The sequence below is a fragment of the Phragmites australis genome, chromosome 8 (assembly GCF_958298935.1).
Source record: "Phragmites australis chromosome 8, lpPhrAust1.1, whole genome shotgun sequence".
NCBI lineage: Eukaryota > Viridiplantae > Streptophyta > Magnoliopsida > Poales > Poaceae > Phragmites > Phragmites australis.
In genome coordinates, this window is record NC_084928.1 from 7,337,263 (window position 1) to 7,357,390 (window position 20,128).

Below are 20,128 nucleotides of genomic sequence, written 5' to 3' on the forward strand. Positions count from 1 at the left end.
CTTTGCATTTAGCCCACCTAAACTTTTCTATTTTCAAAAAAGACCCTGTCAACACTGTTTATTTTACATTTAGACCCTTAAAGTTTTATTTATTTGCATATACGTCGCTAAACTTTTACAAATAAGCCCCTAGACTTTTCTATTTTTACCAAATAGCCCCTGTATTTTTACAAAAAGACCCCTATAACTTCAAACCGTTATAACTTTTTCATACAAGCTCTGTTTTAGACGATTCTTACGCTCACGCGATCGTAGTAACGAGTACTTTCTGTCAGTAAACTTTTTATAGTGCTTTGTTGCTGTTTGATATAGTATTCTTTGTGTTTTCTTTGTGTTGTTTGTCAATAGTTCCCGCGATTAGTTGATAATGTTCTGGAACAGTTCAAGGATATCCAAGATCAAGACTTCTGTGACTTTGAATAGCTCTTTGGAAAAGGCAAGTATCCTTGAACATCTTACACCTATTTTAGGATTTTATGCTAGTTGTTTATTCCTTCATGCATGCTTATCTAAATTGGAACCTATGAACAGGGTTTACTAGCATTTGTATGATTATCCTTGTCATCGTTGAATAAGTCATGGGAAATAAATGGTAGATACGCTAGTTGTTGCCATAATTGGTGTCGAGGGTAAATCCCTGACGGTGATTCCGGGTTATGCTGGACAGTGGGCGCGTGGATGGTGTTTCAGGAACCGGGTGTGTGTGTTCGGTGAACTAGGAACACAAGGAGTTATACAAGTTTGGGCCTCCCAGAGGATAATAGCCCTACGTCATGTGTGTTATGAAGGATCTCAGTTGATTACAGACGATGTTCTCGCTAGTTCCTAGACCATCTTTTCTTCCCTTAGGAACGAGTTCCTCGTCCCTTTATATAGTAGGGAGGCAGAGAACTTACATGTGAGTCCAAACAGAAGACCTTTGCTCATCCTAATATCTAATCCAAACCATCATTACGGAGGACCAGACATGCCCACTTGCTCTGAGGGCACCATGCATTTTATTGACGTGCGTCGCCGTGCTGGCCTGGAAAGTTCCGCCCTGCAACATTTAATGCTATGGGACAGGACAAGGTCCTTTTGCGCTGACCCCATCCACTTGCCTAGTCGGGCTACTGATGGTGTCCCATCCGCCATGCGCCGTCGTGCCGGCCTACAAAGTTCTACCCCGTAGCATTTAATGCAATGGGACGGGACAATGCCTTTCTGCGCCGACCCCATCCACATGCCTGGTTGGGCTGTTGACAACGTTCCATCCGCCATGTGCCACCGCACCGACCTACAAAGTTTTACCCCACAACATTTAATACTACGGGACGTGACAATGCCTTTCTGCACTGACCCCGTCCACGTGCCTAGTTGGGCTGCTGACAACGTCCCATCCGCCGTGCGCCACCGTGCCGTCCTACAAAGTTCTACCACACAGCATTTAATGCTATGAGATGGGATAATGCCCAACTACATCATCCATGAATTCTTCCTCTGGTGCTGGCGTGGGGAAAGAAAACACTTGAGTGGATATTAGCAACTGCGCTCTAGACAGGTTGCGTCAAATCTGGCCCTACGACCAGTGGGGCTAGTCACGGGTGTATGCGATGGTATAGGGAGGCTGATCATGCGGGCGTTAGACTGGTCGCTGTGGTTGCACCCTGGTCGTACAATCGACCAGGCCTTGGGGAGTATGCTCCTCTAGTTGTTAGGTCCCCTGCGGAGCCTGTTAGCCAGGTAGCCCTTTACTTAATACACTGATAGTAGCCCCCAAGCCTCCCCATGACCGTGGTTCGACCTGGTTGTGCCACTTGGGTCCCGGACAAACGTAGTCCGCCCAGGGAGTGGTCGTTTGATGTCGTCACTTCCCAAAGCTCGACTCTGAAATTCGTGACATGTGGGGAGGCTTAAGTGTCCTGAGAGAGAAAACAAAGGGGGGGGGGGGACGAGAGGAGAGACATTGATTGCCGTTGGACCTGAAGGACTCTTGGCTCCATCAGCGCACCTCCTCGGGTTTTGAGTGTTTTAAATGCCGCGCTAGTTTGGGTGCCGCTGTGGGTTTTTAAAAGATGAGTGTTTGATGGCCTTCCGATCCACCCCCTTGCCTTCCCTCCTCCCTTCAGGGCTTGTAGTGACTAGAGCCCATTCGTCTCTATCCTGTCTCGTGCTCCACTCCGTAGTGTAGGCAGACCCTTAGGCCATGGCGTACTCCCTTCTGTCATCGCCGGAGGGGTCGATGATCTTGGATGACTCAGCGGAGGTGGAGTCGCCTCTGCCTTCGGATCTGCCTGCTAAGGCATTTCCGGTGGCGTCTTTCGTTGTGGATGCGCTTGCGAGGTTGGGGTCGGTGCTTGCAAGACCAGAGCCAGCGACCATCAAGCTTCCACTGTTCCAAAGGAGGCCACCTTCTGCTGACCCTTCTTGCTCTCTCACCCGAGTAGATCCCTCGGCCGAGGTCATTGATATTTCCGATGATGAGGAGTGAATCGATTGGGACCTTCTGGAGAAAGAGATCAATGAAGAGGAAGAGTTGGAGATGAAGAGGAAGAGAGGTTTTTAGGGTGCACCAGGGTCGGTCATCAGCTCCAGCAGAGCCTTTGCCTCGGCCTCCCTCACAGGCCCTTATGTAGGTCGTCGCCCGATCTCTGGAGCGATGAGCTGCCGTTCCAGGGAGGAGTATAAGAGGTTTCTTGACTCATTCAGAGATAGGTAGAGGTGAGAGTATGGCAGACTCTTTCTATCAACTTTGCGTTTGTTACTTGAGCCAGGGAGGATAGAGCAGGCATGTACCAGGATAGTTGGTCCGATTGGATGTAACTAGTCAGCTTGTAACCCTTCCTTTTTATGATGGAAAATGTTAAGGTTTCATGACTCCCGTCTTTGTCCCATCCCGATTGCTAGTTAGGTTCTTGGGGCCTAGAACAGATCATAGCTCAACAAGCCCGTCGGTGGCGACTAGCGCTCAGCCCAAGTGAGGGTGTGTGGCCTTGTGTTTGTTGCTTTCGGCCGTTCGTGCCCCTGTTATCATACATGATGGGGCTCTATACTGTTTTGGGGTGCCTTGTTGTTTGGCGGATCCCATAATGGCTGTTAAGTGTGGTCGCATGTTGTGGTCCAAGAATTAACCTATCGGGAGCCTATTGCTGGTCGAGGAGTCCTTCAAAACAGGGAGTTAGGTTTTTTGAATCTTAGAACTTACAGGTTGTATTCCACGCTCGTCCGGAATGCCCTGCAAAAATAGAGAAACATGCTCGTTTTCAAGCGACCCTACACATAGAACTTGCGCAACAGGATGATGTTTCAGGAGTTGTGTAATTCCTGGCCATCCTCCATGGCTAACCTGATTGTACTAGGCCGGGTGACATTGACCACCTTGTAGGGCCCTTCCCACTTGGGGGAGAGTTTGTTCTGACCTACCATATTCTGAATTTACCTAAGGACGAGGTCACCTACAACCAGTGTTCTTTCTCGTACCATCCAATCATGGTAGCGTCTAAGGCTCTACTGATATCGGGCAGCTCGAATTAGAGCACGATCGCGGAACTCTTTGATCAGGTTTATGTCATCCTCTCGTCGCACCACCTGGTCATCGTCCGAGTAGTTGCTGACTCGAGGCAACTGGACGACGATTTTTGAGGGGGGCATGGCCTCCGCGCCAAAGACTAAGAAGAAAGGGGTTTCGGCCGTAGCCTGGCTGGGGGTCGTCTGGAGCGACCAGAGTACTGTGGGGAGTTCGTTCGCCCAATGCCTTGAATAGCTTTTAAGCTGGTCAAAGACCCAGGTTTTGATCCCTTATAGTACCGTCATATTCGCCCTTTCGACCTACCCGTTGCTTTGTAATGAAGGATGCTTGTCTTTATGTGGATTTTTTCTGTGCTTGGGCAGTGAGCAGCTTCGGAGTGCTTGTAATGCCTAGGGAGGATCATGTCAACCCGCTCGCTAGCTATGTCCCAGCACTAAGGATGACCTTTAGCTCGACAAGCCATTCGGTGGTGACTGGTGCTTGACCGAGCTAGGGATTGTGGCATTGTGGTCGTCAATCCTCAGGTGCCTTCCCCCTAGGTGCGCGCGAGCAGTCAATTTTGGATCTTGTCCCATCTACATGAGAGAGTGGTCTAAACAGACCAATCTGCAAGAAAACAAATCACATATCCTAATAGTTCTAGTCCCCAACTGTTTGGTCGGCGGAAGAAACAGCCGACCAGGAGGTCAAGTTCTCGAAACGGAAATGCTTACAATTTGGTGGGAGATCACGTTTGTCCTTGAAGTCCTGCAACACAGAATTTTTTTTCTTAAGCTTTAAATACTTACAAGTTATGTTCCACGCTCGTCCAGTAGGCCTTGCAAAATAGACAAATAGGCTCATCGCCAAGCAGCCTTATACACAAAACTGACACTTCGTGAGTTGTGTAATTTGCGTCCGACCACCCTGGAAAATCTAACCACGTGAGGCTGGGACACTGAAGGTCGCCAATGACCTGCGTTTAGTCTTGCGCTTGGTGGTCGCGGCCGCTCCTATGGCCCTGTTAGGACATGGCTGCTCGAGCCATAGAGCACGCTCACAAAACTCTTCGCTCGAGTTTTCATCTTGTCCTCGCCACGCCATTTGGTCGGGCCTATTTGGCTGGCCATTCGAGACGACCAACGTGTGACTACTGACTGGCGAATCGGGTTTCGTTGTCCGTATTTATGCTACTTGGACTGCCAAGCCGCACTACCAGTGCTTGTATGGACCTTAATTGCTGTTGTGGCGGTGATCTCCCTAAGGGGCTCGTTTTTTATCCACTTCGTGAACTTGTCGATTGCCATGCGTAGGAACCTAAAACTGCCAGAGGCTTTAGGGAACGGTCCCACGATGTCGAGCCCCCGGATAGCGAAAGGTCAAGAGAGTGGTATGGTTTGCAGTGCTTGGGCTGGTAGGTTGTTATTTTGGCCGTGGTACTGGCACGACTAGCACCGTTTCACCTGTTCGCAAACATCCTGGAGGGCGGTGTGAGGTTCGACCTCCACGTTTGCCTCCGAGGATGTTAGGGAATGTTGTCCTCCCTCCATCCTGAGCGATGTATTTCAGTAAAGAGTCATTGCTCTCTTGGTGGTAGAGGTGTCCTTCTACCAAGGAGGATTCCCGCGGTCTACTCGCGTGACCCTTTCTGCTGACATATCGTCGTCAGGGGCTGCTTGATTCTGAAGGTAGTCCAAGATCTGATCCATCCAGACCGTACCCAAATCAAGCAGGGTGACCACATGATGACCACCCGAGGTCGACGGTGCTGAGGGAGGCGTTGCCTCCAAAGGTGTTACCCCTGTTGTTCGTTTCCTAGCGGAGCTTCCCTTCTACGTTGGCCCGAGACCGCGGAAGGTGGTCGTGTGAATCTTTTTTCAAAGACTCCAACCGGGGCGAGTTCGCAAGAAGAGGCCAGACGGACCAGCCCATCAGCCAAGGAAGTAGTCCTTACGAGGGACGTGCGGGACTTCCTAGTCGATGGAGTGTCGCTCTAGCTTTCTCACTTCGGAGTGGTATGTCGCCATCATCTGGTCCGAGCATTGAAAACCCCTTGGTATCAGGGTTACACCTAGTAGCGAGTCCCTCATCGCTAGTAAGCATTCCCCCCCCTGCACAGGTGATTCTCGTGTTCCAGTTAAGAGGTCCTCATACTCCGCTACGCATTTAATAATTGGAAAAACATAATTGAACCATGTACCAGATAGGGAAAGGTGATGTGCTCGTTTGTGGTCGGGGAAGTGGTCGTTACTGATGTCAGGGGTGTAAAGTGTAGACACTTCTGTTCGTCCTCGTGTTGAACCTGCTCGAAGAAACAACATATCCGATTAGTTTTTGAGTACTCTTTTACCTAATCGGTTCATATCTGGTCGATGGTTTCAGTTTGCGCCACAGGGTTGGGTGTTAGCTGTCTCGACGCGATGAGCACTCTTCCGGGTGGGGTTGTCGTTGATGAGGCTGGTTCCCCGGGACTTGCGGTCTGTGAGCCCCCGTCAGTACCGAGAACATGGATACCTATGCTGCTCCGTGTAGGGGCTCGTCGGGATGGTGTTGGGGATGCGGGGGTTGTCTTGAAGCACGTGCCTGACTGGCGCTAGACTGGTTTCCCTTTGGGCGTAAAGCCCGGGGTTCATCACTAGCGTTTGAGGCGTTTGGGCCTTCAGTGCCTCCCGCTTTATGGTCCGTCATATAGACCTCGCGTTGGGTCTCGGAGCTCTCAGACTCCAGCTCGGTGTCCCATGCCTGGAGCACTCCGGGTTCATCCGGGTGGTACCCTATGACGAACACCTCACGGCGGCCGAGGTCCTCGAAACGGGACTCAGCGGTTGCCGTGGATTTGGCCATGGGTGGCCTGGTCAAGTTTTTTCAAACTTGCTGAAATGACAAAACGTGCCCCCCTATCTGGCGTGCCAAATGTTGAGGGTAAATCCCTGACAGTGATTCGGGGGTATGCTGGATAGTGAGCACGTGGACGGTGTTTCAGGAACCGGGTGTGTGTGTTCGGTGAACTAAGGGACACAAGGAGGATAATAGTCATATGTCCTGTGTGTTTTATGAAGGATCTCAGTTGCAGACGATGTTCTCGCTAGTTCTCAGACCCTCTTTTCTTCCCTTAGGAACGAGATCCTTGTCCCTTTATATAGTAGGGAGGAGGAGAACTTACATGTGGGTTCAAACAGAAGATCTCTGCTCATCCTAATATATAATCCAAACCATCATTATGGAGGACCAGGCATGCCCACTTGCTCTGAGGGAACCATACATCTGGTCGCTGTGGTCGCACCCTGGTCGTATGATTGGCCAGACCTCAGGGTATATGCTCATCTAGTTGTTAGGTCCACTGCAGAGTCCGTTAGCCAGGGTACCCTTTTACTTAATACACTGACAGTTGGGTTATGAGTTAAACTTGACTAATGGGTATGCAACATGAATCGGGAATGGTAATCTTTTGTAGTAACATAGAACATAGAGATTCTGAGCATGAGGTGATATGATGATGGTGCAGCTATGCACAGGTGCGGGTATGCACTGTGGGCTAGTGGTAGTACCTGTTTGGGATCCTAAGGACCGGTTCTTGAAGCCTGTAAGCTGGCTGAACAACACAACCACGAGACTTATATGGGTATGGTCTGACCAATTAATTAGCCACCCCTCTGATTCTGTAGGCACTAGTGGACTATTGAGTGACACAAGAGGGGGCCTCTGCAGTGATGGAATCACTGTTAACGATGAAATTTTAGTGGGTGCTTACGAGTCAGTAGGAGCTTTGTAAGGGCCTTGTAGTGATCTCCTGGCAGCACAGCATAGGAAATGTGCAAGTGCTTGATCAACATGACAGTATGGAGACTATCACTTGGTAATGCGGGTGATAAAATCACGACTCGTGAGTAAAGTGTGCAAACTCTGCATAGTATAAAACTGATCGATCAGTCGTGCTCATGATCAAGAGCGGCTTGAACTTCTTCTTGATTAGTTGGGATCGAGGATCTTGGATAGTTGGTTTTGGTAGTCGTGTGGTGGTAACCCGATAAGTTGGTAGCGGATATGGAATATCTGGTGAGTTTGGTAGTCGGATGGAATCCGATGAGTTATTCTTGTGAAGTCAGTGTCGTCACACATAGTAAATAGGACTGCTATACCTTTTTGGGTCCTAGGTTAGGATGACATAGTTGCAGTAATCATGAGTCAAGTCTTTCTTGTCTCAAGTTTTTTCAAACTTGCTGAAATGACAAAACGCGCCCCCCTATCTGGCGTGCCAAATGTTGAGGGTAAATCCCTGACAGTGATTCCGGGGTATGCTGGATAGTGAGCACATGGACGGTGTTTCAGGAACCGGGTGTGTGTGTTCAGTGAACTAGGGGACACAAGGAGGATAATAGCTATACGTCATGTGTGTTTTATGAAGGATCTCAGTTGCAGACGATGTTCTCGCTAGTTCCCAGACCCTCTTTTCTTCCCTTAGGAACGAGGTTCTTGTCCCTTTATATAGTAGGGAGGAGGAGAACTTACATGTGGGTCCAAACAGAAGATCTCTGCTCATCCTAATATATAATCCAAACCATCATGATGGAGGACCAGGCGTGCCCACTTGCTCTGAGGGAACCATACATCTGGTCGCTGTGGTCGCACCCTGGTCGTATGATTGGCCAGACCTCAGGGTATATGCTCATCTAGTTGTTAGGTCCACTGCGGAGTCCGTTAGCCAGGGTACCCTTTTACTTAATACACTGACAGTTGGGTTATGAGTTAAACTTGACTAATGGGTATGCAACATGAATCGGGAATGGTAATCTTTTGTAGTAACATAGAACATAGAGATTCTGAGCATGAGGTGATATGATGATGGTGCAGCTATGCACAGGTGCGGGTATGCACTGTGGGCTAGTGGTAGTACCTGTTTGGGATCCTAAGGACCGGTTCTTGAAGCCTGTAAGCTGGCTGAACAGCACAACCACGAGACTTATATGGGTATGGTCTGACCAATTAATTAGCCACCCCTCTGATTCTGTAGGCACTAGTGGACTATTGAGTGACACAAGAGGGGACCTCTGTAGTGATGGAATCACTGTTAACGATGAAATTTTAGTGGGTGCTTACGGGTCAGCAAGAGCTTTGTAAGGGCCTTGTAGTGATCTCCTGGTAGCACAGCATAGGAAATGTGCAAGTGCTTGATCAACACGACAGTATGGAGACTGTCACTTGGTAATGCGGGTGGTGAAATCATGACTCGTGAGTAAAGTGTGCAAACTCTGCATAGTATAAAACTGATCGATCAGTTGTGCTCATGATCAAGAGCGGCTTGAACTTCTTCTTGATTAGCTGGGATCGAGGATCTTGGATAGTTGGTTTTGGTAGTCGTGTGGTGGTAACCCGATAAGTTGGTAGCGGATATGGAATATCTGGTGAGTTTGGTAGTCGGATGGAATCCGATGAGTTATTCTTGTGAAGTCAGTGTCGTCACACATAGTAAATAGGACTGCTATACCTTTTTGGGTCCTAGGTTAGGATGACACAGTTGCAGTAATCATGAGTCAAATCTTTCTTGTCTCAAGCCCTCGTGTCATGCTTTCCCACACTTGCGGAGTACGATATGTATTTATACTTGCTATTTCTAATAATAAATGCTGCTCAGTTTGAGAAGACTACACAGAGATCAAGGAAGCTAAAGACTACAATGAAGATGGAGCGTCCTAAGTCGCGTTGCCCCCAGTCAATTGCCTATGGTGTGCCCTGAAGTCTCATTGGAGTGTTCTCGTGTTCTTCCGCTGCTGTTCAAAATTCTGGTATTTATTTCAATAAAGTTATTTTGTTCGAGATAAAACTATATATCACTTATAATGTTACCATATGTATGATAAAATCGATCCTAACATACATGTGGATCGAATAGGTGTATCTTCTCGTATATTTTTTAAAAGAATAATTAAGTGTATTTCACATGAATTCCTAGAAAGCTAGCTTGTCGGAGGGTTAGCTCCTATCGCAGGGATCCTGAGGGACCCCTTTTTAGAGATTCGGCCGGGGGGATGATTCTGAATAAGTTTGCTGGAGAAATAAATGGATGTAAATGCGATGGCAGGTGGGGTGGAATGATCTAATGCAGAAAAGAGTAAATGCGTTGGGGGGTTTTTAGACAGGTTCGGGTCGCACTACGCGTAACACCCTACTCCTGTGTGGATGCTATAAATGTCTTGAGAATGTCTCTCAGGAATGTGCTAGTTACAAGAATGTCTGTCTATCCTGGAGCCTGGGGCTCCTTGTTCTTCGGTTTCTATGCTCGTACAAAGGTGTTATTCGATCTGTGTGTGCCTGTTGGCTCTGGGTGCGCTTGTCTGAGGGTTCGAGCGTTGCCCTCCAATTAACTCACCCTTCAGCCTCCTCAGACTTCAGACCTCTTTTTGTCCGTGCTGCCGGTCGCTTTAAATACCCGCCGGCGGTAGCGTGCCCCGAATGGGAGGGCACGAGTTCCAAGGTGCCATAAATGGAAAAGGTGTCATCATAGCCTCTGTGGGAAGTGACGGGGGTTGAAAACGCGCCCCACACCTGGTCTTCAGTCGTCATGATGGCGCTGGCAACGGGCACCGTGGAGAGGGCCCACCGGGCAGCCGCAGAGCGGCCCGGCGTGCCCGCCCGGTATTGTTCGCCTGTCACAGCAGCACGGCAGACGGAATACCTCGGGTCTCGCGATGCTATCCCGAGGCACGCCGGATGGCACGGGATGGGACCCGTGCATTAAATGTCCCCATGCCCTTCTGCCAGAATATGATAGGAACTGACACCGAGCATGGCGGGAGCAGTTGGAGGTGACAGGCCACGCGCGGTCTTAAATGCGGCCTCGGGCCTTTCACTGGCTGACATCTCATCGCTGGGCCCCTGTGGGAGCCACTGACGGGGGGCTTCCTGGGTCGTCGGGGAACCGAGTGCTCGGGGGTCACTGTTCACCTCCCCGAGCACTCTCTCCCGAGAATGCCCTTTCTTGGTCCTTGGGGAACTGAGTGCTCCGGGGCCACTGTTCATGGCCCGAGCACTCTCTCCCGGACTTGACTGTACGGAACTTTGGGGAACCGAGTGCTCGGGGGCCGCTGCTCGCAGCCCCGAGCACTCTCTCTCGGAACTACCTTCCTTGAGTCCTCGGGGTACTCGGGTGCCCGGGGGGCTACTGCTCGCAGCCCTGGGCACACCTCTTCCGGTACTCGGTTCTCCTGGTCGTCGGGGGACTTGGGTGCTCGGAGGTCACTATTCCCCTCCCCAAGCACTTTCTCCCTGGTTACTTTAGTCTTCGCAGATCATCGGGGAAACCGGGTACTCGAGGACCACTGACCGTGACCCCGAGCGCCCTCTCCCGGGACTTAGTCTTTTTTACCTCGTGAAGGTGACCCCGCGGGATGACGTCTCGTGGCGGATTGCTAGCTTGACCTCGGGATTTGAAGACCCCTGGTTCCTGATTCACAGACATAGCTGGTTATGGTGCCTGCCTGAAAAATCTTATCGTTTGCCGGTATGAGCGTATGATACTAGACCAGTTCGTTCAAAAATGTCTTCCTTTTGCTCATGCGACAAACAGTATCGCTGCCTATGAGTTAGATGATCTATCGATTGGTAGCGAAAATGCAATGCTTATACTCTCCCAACAGAATGATACAGCACCAAAGGTCTGTAAGAGCATTGGCAGCAATGGTACCGTAGCACACTGCGACATTACACAAGCTATCAAAATGACGATGATCCTCAATAATCTTGCCATGTGAGTCTATCAATTGTGTGCGAAACTCCTACATTAGCGTGCACAAGTAACGAACGATTAACAAAGAACTTGATTTTGTTCTATACCTATGCAAGTCTAAAATGCCATTCGATCCTCAAGTGAACCACCCATTCTCTTGTATTATCTCTTGTATTATGGTATTATCTATATATATCATAAGTATCATAAATGTACTATTGAAAATATAATAAGTGATAAATTTATAAATAATTAGATTTAAATAGGATAAAGTAGTAATTATAATTTTGAATCACTTTTTACGGATTGATATTGATTGGCCTAAGGAACTAGACTAGACACTCAAACAACCCGTGTGAACGCTCGCACGGGCTAGGTATATACATTTTTTAGTTGATAGCGTTTATGATTATTCTAATATTTTACTATTTCAATTTAAACTATGACAAATAATAGGTATCTAATATACTTCTTGCCTGCTTACAAGTTGCTGAATTAGGTCAAGTTTTAACGTGTAATGTTTTATGTATCTGCACTATTCCTCCATTATAATCCACTATAACTTGGTATCGCCAAAATGTCTTTCACCCATTTCTTTTTTTTTTCACGTTACCGAGGCAATTCTGGATTTATCATAAAATATTGTTCGAGTATATCCTTATTCCCAATTTCAAGGAGTTCTTAATAAACACGAATTTTTTACATGCTCTTCATATGCACGGTTTATCTGAACTATTTATTTGTATTAAGATTTTTGTTAGAGAGTTAGTCAGAAAGAATCACAAGGTAAATGAGAAGAAACAATGGATGTATAAATAAGGGAGAGGGATGGTGGCTGAGAGTACATCATTAGTTTTCTGTTTCTCTGATTAATGTCGGGATTTTTTCACAGTACGTTATTAGTACAGGCAAACATGTGAACGGTGCGAGTCTCAGGTCCGAAGGCAGTGTGATTCATCATATGCCAGCCAGATGCGTCGCCGGCCCGAACAGTAGATACGCGTGCGTGGCCTCCGCCCGGGAACAGGTGGCCTTTCGGCAGGGGTTGTCCAGGTCATCGTTGGCTCGTGGCCACTTGTGTTGAGCATCTTTTTCTCCCTCGAAAATTCGACGTGAACGGAGCACAACGTACAACGTCCGCGTATAACGCACCGAAAGACTGGACCGTGGAGCGCGTCGAAAATTTTGGGTCCGGTTGGCTCAAGAGAGCAAAATTTAGCTAATGTGATTACGCTGAAGAAAACTACATCCTAGTAGTATCATGGACACGTCGTCCACCGCTGGATCGCTCTCCCTCTCAATATGCTCTTCTAGGACCGGACTCTAGAAAGCTGCTATCAAAATCGGGATAAGGGCGTGGTCTAAGCTAGCAGGGTCCTGGGTAAATTGGCAGCGCGGTAACAGTAAAATTGAGCATTACATAAGGGCGTCTCGTTCGCCTCGCTTGCCTTGCCTCAGCCCTCTGCTTCTCTCCGTCTTTTGCTCTCCCCTGCTCCAAACAACGGCGAACGGCCAAAGGCAAGCGGTTCGACGAAGAGAGCAGATCAATCGAGCTCGAGGTAATCTCGCCATCTTCTCCAGCCTCACTTCTCCCGACATCTTTGCTCTGCTCTAACCGTGACAGCTTGGGACGCGGGCTTGCTTCTCTTCTCTGTTTCTACTGTGACAGCTTGGTACCGGTGACTCTGCTCTTGTCCCGAGGCCGAGGGCCGGTACCTACCAGATGGTTTCCCTCGCCGACGCCGCCAAGCTCGCCCTCACCGTCACGCTCGGCATCTCCTGCATCCTCAAGCCGATCCTTGATTTCCTCGATGGGATCTCCCCGCAGAGGCCCATCCTCGACGTGGCCGTCGCCGTCGTGCTGGTCACCCTGCCGGCGGCCTACCTCATGGGGGTAATCCTCGTGTACCTCCACGTCATCCCGCCGGCGGCCGTGCCCCCGGGAGCTTCGAGGCAGCTCGCTACTCTGGCTTGCACCGCGGCGTCCGCATTGCTTGTAGCGCTTGCCGTCCCGCTCGTCGCCTTCCTGTTCCTGGCTGGCTCGCCGCCGGGCGGCGATCAGTGAGGTGAGGGCATACGCATCAGCAAGCCAGACAAAATAATCGTACTACCGACATGCTTGGTGGTTCCTCCTAGGTAACGGCACACGTGTGGTGTCTCATTGACATGTGAGCTAATTCTTTCGAGGTAACGACACACGTGACGTCTTACTGATATGTGAGCTAATTTCTTCAAAATAACATATATAATTTAATTAAGGAGTTAGCTTACCTGTCAGCGGACGCATGACATAGGATCTCTTCGTGGGGAGCTCCTGCTTGCCTCGGTAATTAAGAAAGGAGTAAACTAACTGCTCGTGACCTGAGGCTGTGAGCTAATCCTGCTGGGTAATCGTCGCCGTGCTGTACACGATGAGCACGCTGTAGAATTACCCTTTCAGTCTCCGTCACTGTTGTTCTGCTGCTGGTGTTGTAAACTGTGTATGTTGCCTGATGTAATTTTTTGTTTACCTTCTCACTCGATTGAACGTGCCTGTTGATACTTGGAAAATTTTGGTTATGCATGTATTGCTTTTACAGTGTTTGTTGAATTTCCCCCTCTTGATAACCATGAGTTCCCTATTTATCTCCAAACAAATAATTGTGCATTTTCCACTGTCTAAGGTGGGACTTGGTAAACAGAGCAAGCGAGAGAAATAATATATATTGTCCTAAAAAGGAAACAAAAGAAAACCACTACAAGCAACGCAAACCATTGGCTATTTCAGTCAGGCGTCGACCAGTCCGGTCCAAATCTTCGGCGTGGAACGGTGATAATACGAACAATATTAGGCTCTAACCACCACTAGGAGGAGCCTTAATGCAGAAGAAACGTAAAATAACTAAAACAAATTATGAAGAGACTAAAACAGCGATGTATTTAATCTGATCAGGATTTCAATTTTATTTTACAATTTTTTTCGTTCACCGATGAATAGACTGAAATTCGTGAAATTTTACCGAAATTTCGGTCATTTTTGCCCTCGGCTCTGTGGGGCCTACATGTCAGTGAAAAAAAATTCCAAAATTAGATATTTCGTTCTTCTTTAAAATTCAAAAAATTCGATAAAATTTTAATCTAGAATATGATTGCTGCTGCTTTAGAATGGGAGGCTGTAACTAGTTGGTTGTGTGTTCTCCAGCAACATGGAAGAGGAAAGGGAGTTTTTTTTAGATGAGAAAATAAAGGCCAGACAAGGGAGTAGTGGTCAGACTAGCAATGCAGTGTACCTTTAGTCTGACTTCCTTGTTTCGCAAGCAATATGGAAAATACCAGGAAGTTAATCTGCAACTTGTATGGTATATTGACGTAAGTCCTGTTGCAGGGTTGATGCCCACTGATCAAATCAGGGATAAACCCCCCAAACCCCTTGTATTTTCCCTCCAACCAAGCAAACCGTGGTTAAAGTGCAGAATGTTTTAGCATGTTTACTTGTATTTTGTATTCTCACGAAAATTATCATTTCCATTTCAACTGAATATTTAAACCACGCTTATAATAAATCCAAAATCACATATCCGATGCACCAAAAAGCTAAATCTTCTATGGAACGGGCACAGTAGGGACTTGTTTGGCTAGAGTTTTTACACTAGTTCTCAGAGTGTAATCAATGAGAGATCAGTAAAAAAGTTAGTTTGCAGTTTTTAGCTTTCAGGTTGATTTCATTAGAGTGATTCCATGAATTAAACTAGATATTGGGAGTTAAAAAATCAGCTACCTCTGATTCACTTCGCTTACAGAATCACTTACTCTATGAATTTATCTTATAGAATCATTTTCAACCATAAAATTACTTTTCCTAAAAAATCACTTCCTCCAAAAAAAAATTAAATCAATAGAAACTCTACCAAACAGACTCTAGATTTAATAGCTACACCAGTCGATCCAACCGTATGGTAGGTAGTATGCACAAAGAGGTTTTGTGTTGAACTCAAGAAACATTGATCACCCAATTAGTTAGCTCAACGGCTCGGGCAATTTTCTCATATGAACTTAGCTCCAACGTTTGAAACTTGGCGCATAGAATTAAGGGAGTGGATTCGGTCCAACTGGTCCTGGTCTAATGTTTGTTCATCATGCACAAGTCTGTTTTTTTTTTTTTTTGTCAAACCAACGGTTCAGTCCGGTTCTTTTAAACTCGGTTCGTGGTTGGCAAAAATGTGAGCCCCATTGTTTCGTACCAATTACAGATTTACTCATAAAAACTTACTTAAATACCAACGCTCTTATTCAAGCGGGGGGGGGGGGGGGGGGGAGTGGAAGAATAGAGCGATTGAGTTGAGTCACCACCTAGAGCCTTTGTTGCCGCTCCTTTTCTCATTTTCAACACACCACAATGGAAATACACCTTATATCGTTCGGGGCCGCTTGTTGCTTCCACCAAAGTTCAACAACTACCGGTAGATAATTATTGGTGTATCGCGTATCCTATATTTGCTATCATCACCTCTCTTATACTCGAGCAAGTGCACATCAAGTTAGTAGCGACCTTTTTTTACAAGTGATGCAGATGATAAACATGGGCAATGAACCATAGTCGTAGTGGATGAACACATGCAACAAAACTACAAGAAGGGTGTGAGCATATCCACATATCTAAGTATGTCACCACCCCTAGTAGTGGAGGACTAGAGGTTAGGGTTTAGGATAATGGAGATGATGTTATATATTGAGTGAAGGAGCGGTCTCAGCCCATCGGGTGGTGGTAGAGGTCCAACGGAGGAGCGAGAGGTGGGGGTGGACATCAGGTGGTAAAGGAGGTCCAATGGAGGAGCGGTTGGACTATCCGGCGCCAATAGTCGAAGGTCTCACCCGGTGTAGCAAAAATAGATTTATTAGGCTATGATTGTGATTTTGGTGATTAATGATAATATAATTATTGGGACTAATATGTTTATCAAGTATATGCTTTAGTAGGTCTCATGGATGCAACAAAAGAGAAGTCACCGAAGCCGGAATAAAGAGAGGAATGAATTAGACTTGTTCCATAAATTTTGATGAGATCAGATGGAATGGATTTCTGTGTAATCTTGTAGAGCTCTTTACAAGCTTTTCATAGAGCCAAAGATCATCAAAATCGGAGTTCGAAGCAAAAAGTTATGCCTAAAATATATAACGTTGTTCTGCTAAAATTTGCCTGACCGGATAGTCCGGTGCTCACAAAAATTAGTCTGGTGCTACATAGGATAATCCGGTGAGTATAATGAAAAATAGTCCATTGTTCACAGAAAATTCGAAGCGGAATCTTTTGCCTCACCGGATGATCTAGTGTTCACAAAATAAACACACTGGACTATTATTTTAAGAGAGCTCCAAAATGAAGATATGCACGTAGGATAGTCTGATGCATTTGTACAATATTTAATAAGTTATCACAGGATAATTTGGTGTTCACAGATGAGTCTGAGTGGGTTTCAACGGCTAGTTTTTTCTGCTATACTCACCGGATGATTCGGTGTTCATAAAATAAACACACCGTACTATTATTTCTAGAGAGCATCAAAATGAACATATGCACATAGGATAATTCGATATATTTATCCGGTGTTCAGTGAGTCATCACAGGATAATCCGGTGTTCACAGAGGCTTGAGTGGGGTTCCAACGGCTAGTTTGTGAGAGTGTACTCACTGGATGATCTGGTGTTAGTACTACTGTTCTCACCGGATCATCCGGTGTTACCAGCTTTTTAGAGTCGTTGGGTTAACGGCTAGTACGCGAGTTTGAGGCTATAAATACCCCTCCATTCAGTCATTTGAGTGTGCTGAATTTTAGAGAAGTTCATATACACCTGAGAAGACATCCAAACCACCAAAGTGCTTAAAGTGATCATCCAATGAAGCACAAGATTAGTTAGTGATTAGTGTTTATAGGCCTAGAGAGTGAGTTGCTAGGTGATTGCTGTCTAGAGAGTGGATCAAGGAATGATCCCACAATATACCTTTTGGTATGCCGGCACCTTGAAGTCTTAGTGCCTCGTTGGCAAGTCTGTTGACCCTCCGACTTGGTGTGAAACGGCAGCAAGGCAATTGTGAAGGGACGCGGAGGCCCTTGCCTTTGTGGCTCAAGCTTCGAAGTGATCACAACGGCGAGGAACCGGAAGAGAGGCTAGTGGTGAGACTTTACCTTGGTGGCTTGGTGACTCATCTGGGTGGAAGCCTTATCTTTGTGACTTGGTGACTCAAAGGCCGTGACTGGATGTCGATTGGGAGTATATCTTTTATGGAGCTCCAACGTGGACTAGGGGTGACATTCATGCCATCGATACCATGAAAAAAAATCCTTGTGCCGAGTTTACTCTCTCTATTTTATTTACGTTTCCGTATTTACTTACTTACAATTTACCTTCTTAGATTGGTTGTAATCGCTTTGATCAATAGAGTAGATACATTAGATAAAGTTAGAGCATATTTAAATAAAAATTGATATAGATTTATCTTGTGTTGTTTTTGAAACCGAAATAACTTTAAATGTTATAATTCACCCCCTCTTAGGATGTCACCGATCCTTTCAGTCGGGGTTGACACTGGCAAGGTTGTAGAGGCGGCCTGAGGGATGATCGGATTGGGAGTCTAGGGTTTTGAGAGGTAAAGGCATATGTGCTAAGGAATTAAAAGGTGTGGGGTAGATTTTAATCCAATCGGAGGCGAATGGTGGTTGCAATCTTACAAGAAATCGGCAAGACATGGTTATTGAAAAAGGAAGAAATAATACGCTAGCAGAAGAGTGCAAAATCGATAACGTTCAGAACAAAGTGAAAATAGTCATGTGTTACGTACCAGAAACCTTATGTACCGCAGCCTTCAACCCTTCTTTCCCTCGACTCAAGATTCATCCAGGCCAGAGCCTCCAACACCAGTCTCGGCATCCCACCTCCATCGATCCCTAGGCCTACCGTATATCCAGAACACATGCGAGACGTTCCCTTGGCATGTCCTCTGTCCATCACAGCCGGCGTCCAGAAGAGTCACGTTTGTCCCTCCTCTCTGAACGATGACACCTCCTTCCCAATATCATCGGTGCACCTGTTCCTGCGTTCCATCCAATCCAGAATCCCCAATGCCAATCTTGATCTTTGCATTTGGCACCCCTCACATGCTGTAGATGACTTAATTAACCGTGCAGATATCAAACTATGTCCCTCGCGCACCAGCTCGCTTCGTCTGAACTCCGGCGATCACCAATCCAACACCACAACTGTAACCTGAACTCTGAGCACTGCAGGTTCCGCGATGAACAGTGGCGAGAGGTCATCGCTGTGAACTTGCTGAAGGTCGTCGGAGCCTGAAATTTCACGAGGACTCGAACATTGTGTGCAGCATGTATTTATAGTATATAAGCCCACGAAATGGTCAATGAATCGACGTGGCTGCGTGAAAAACGAGCCGGTCGGAATGGGAGAAAGTCGAGCTTTTGATAATGTGGTTGCCAACCTAGCGAAGTGTTTCTTTTCCTTGATGCTGTCTCCACGGTCAGAAATCATCGAAGAAATTTCCAGGCAGCCCGGTCCAATTATCCTGTGAAGAAATTTCCTGCAACTTGACGGCAAAATTTTCGTTCATAAATTCTAAATCTTGCTTTCGATGACGTAAGGAGGTACGTAGCAGTAGCTAAGTTGCAGTGCTTTTTTGCACTCGAGATTGAACCGATTGCTCTGGATGGTTTCTGAATTATTTTTTTTTAACATGGCTTTCCATTCACACGGCGCTGGAACAGCTCTTTTTAGACTACAAGGTACATGGATGATATGGCATCGTCAGCGGCTTTGTACGTCCTTTTGGATCTCAGGAGACTTCGTAGGGTTTTAAAATGTTGATTTTGTCAGTCCTGAAAATCCTTCTGGGATATCTAAAGAACAAAAATTTTCTTTTTAAACAATCAGACACCTAGCGTGATTCCATCCGTGCCTGCGTGCTACAGGCTTGGAGCCCCACGTAGGATAGTATCGATCAGCGAGGTGAACAATTTAGCTAGAGTTGGAATGTCCACAGAAAGGTCCTTCGTGTTGCATGACGTTGTCTTCTCTCGTGTGGAATTCAAAGTATGGTTTGCTCTGCAGCCGATAGTTCCCTTGTCGCACGCGGCGAATCTCATCAAACAAAACGTGCCGACGTGGAGCGCGGACCGATTAGTAGGCGATTACTGTTTGGTACAGAGGATAAATCATTCATTATCCATTACACTGTTTGATTCATGGGCAGACCCAGCCCAAAAATCCAGCGGGCCTGTTAGCTACAGTAACGCTGAGTTAAAAAAACATCTACAATTCACTAAACTAAAAAATGAGTGGGACCAGTGTTCCCGCTCCTATAACATTGAGTCCGCCCCTGCTTTGATTGTATATTTATACAAGACAAATGAATGGAAGTTATCTTTGAGGAGACACCCATCTCCAACAGACAACGATAACGGCAAAGAGCAGTTAGTAAATTGGTTAACCATAACACTTCTCATTGATCAATTTTATCATCTGTATATAACGTAATAAAAACTCCTCCAAAAACCTATGAGAAAAATATAAGGAGAAGAATAATCTTAATATGTTATTAGAAAACTCCTTAAAAACCTAATGGGAGAAATATTGTAAGAAAATAATATGACATATATGAATGCTTGCTTTGATATTGTTTCGTTAAAAATCTTATATGAGAAACTATTATGAAAAACTTATAAAAGAAAATAGTACAATATTTATGATCCGATGATTATTAACAAATCATAATTTATGAGTTTAGTCCCTCTAAATCTTGCAAATCTCAAAATCATCTCGTACAAAATCTATGAACATACTTCTATAATGTAAATATTAATTTCTCCACTTTTCTGTAATTTGTGAGGATAAAATAATTTTGGAGCAACGTGTTTGTGATATTGCTATTT

The 20,128-nt window shown here is 46.4% G+C and overlaps 1 protein-coding gene across 2 annotated transcripts in view; it reads right to left on the bottom strand.

Moving 5' to 3' along the window:
* LOC133926486 (uncharacterized) overlaps positions 1-19,397 on the bottom strand; it is a 53,203-nt gene extending 33,806 nt beyond the window's left edge. Inside the window, exons 1-3 of one of the 2 annotated variants that reach the window (XR_009911111.1) lie at positions 18,682-19,397; positions 18,028-18,532; positions 12,406-13,246 (exon numbers count right to left, since the gene is read on the bottom strand). The gene's annotated coding sequence lies outside the window, so the exon portion shown is untranslated. Of the gene's footprint in view, positions 1-12,405; positions 13,247-18,027; positions 18,533-18,681 lie in introns of those variants that run through there. The other variant, XM_062372454.1, reaches the window with a different exon arrangement.
* Between the last annotated feature and the right edge of the window lie 731 nt (positions 19,398-20,128).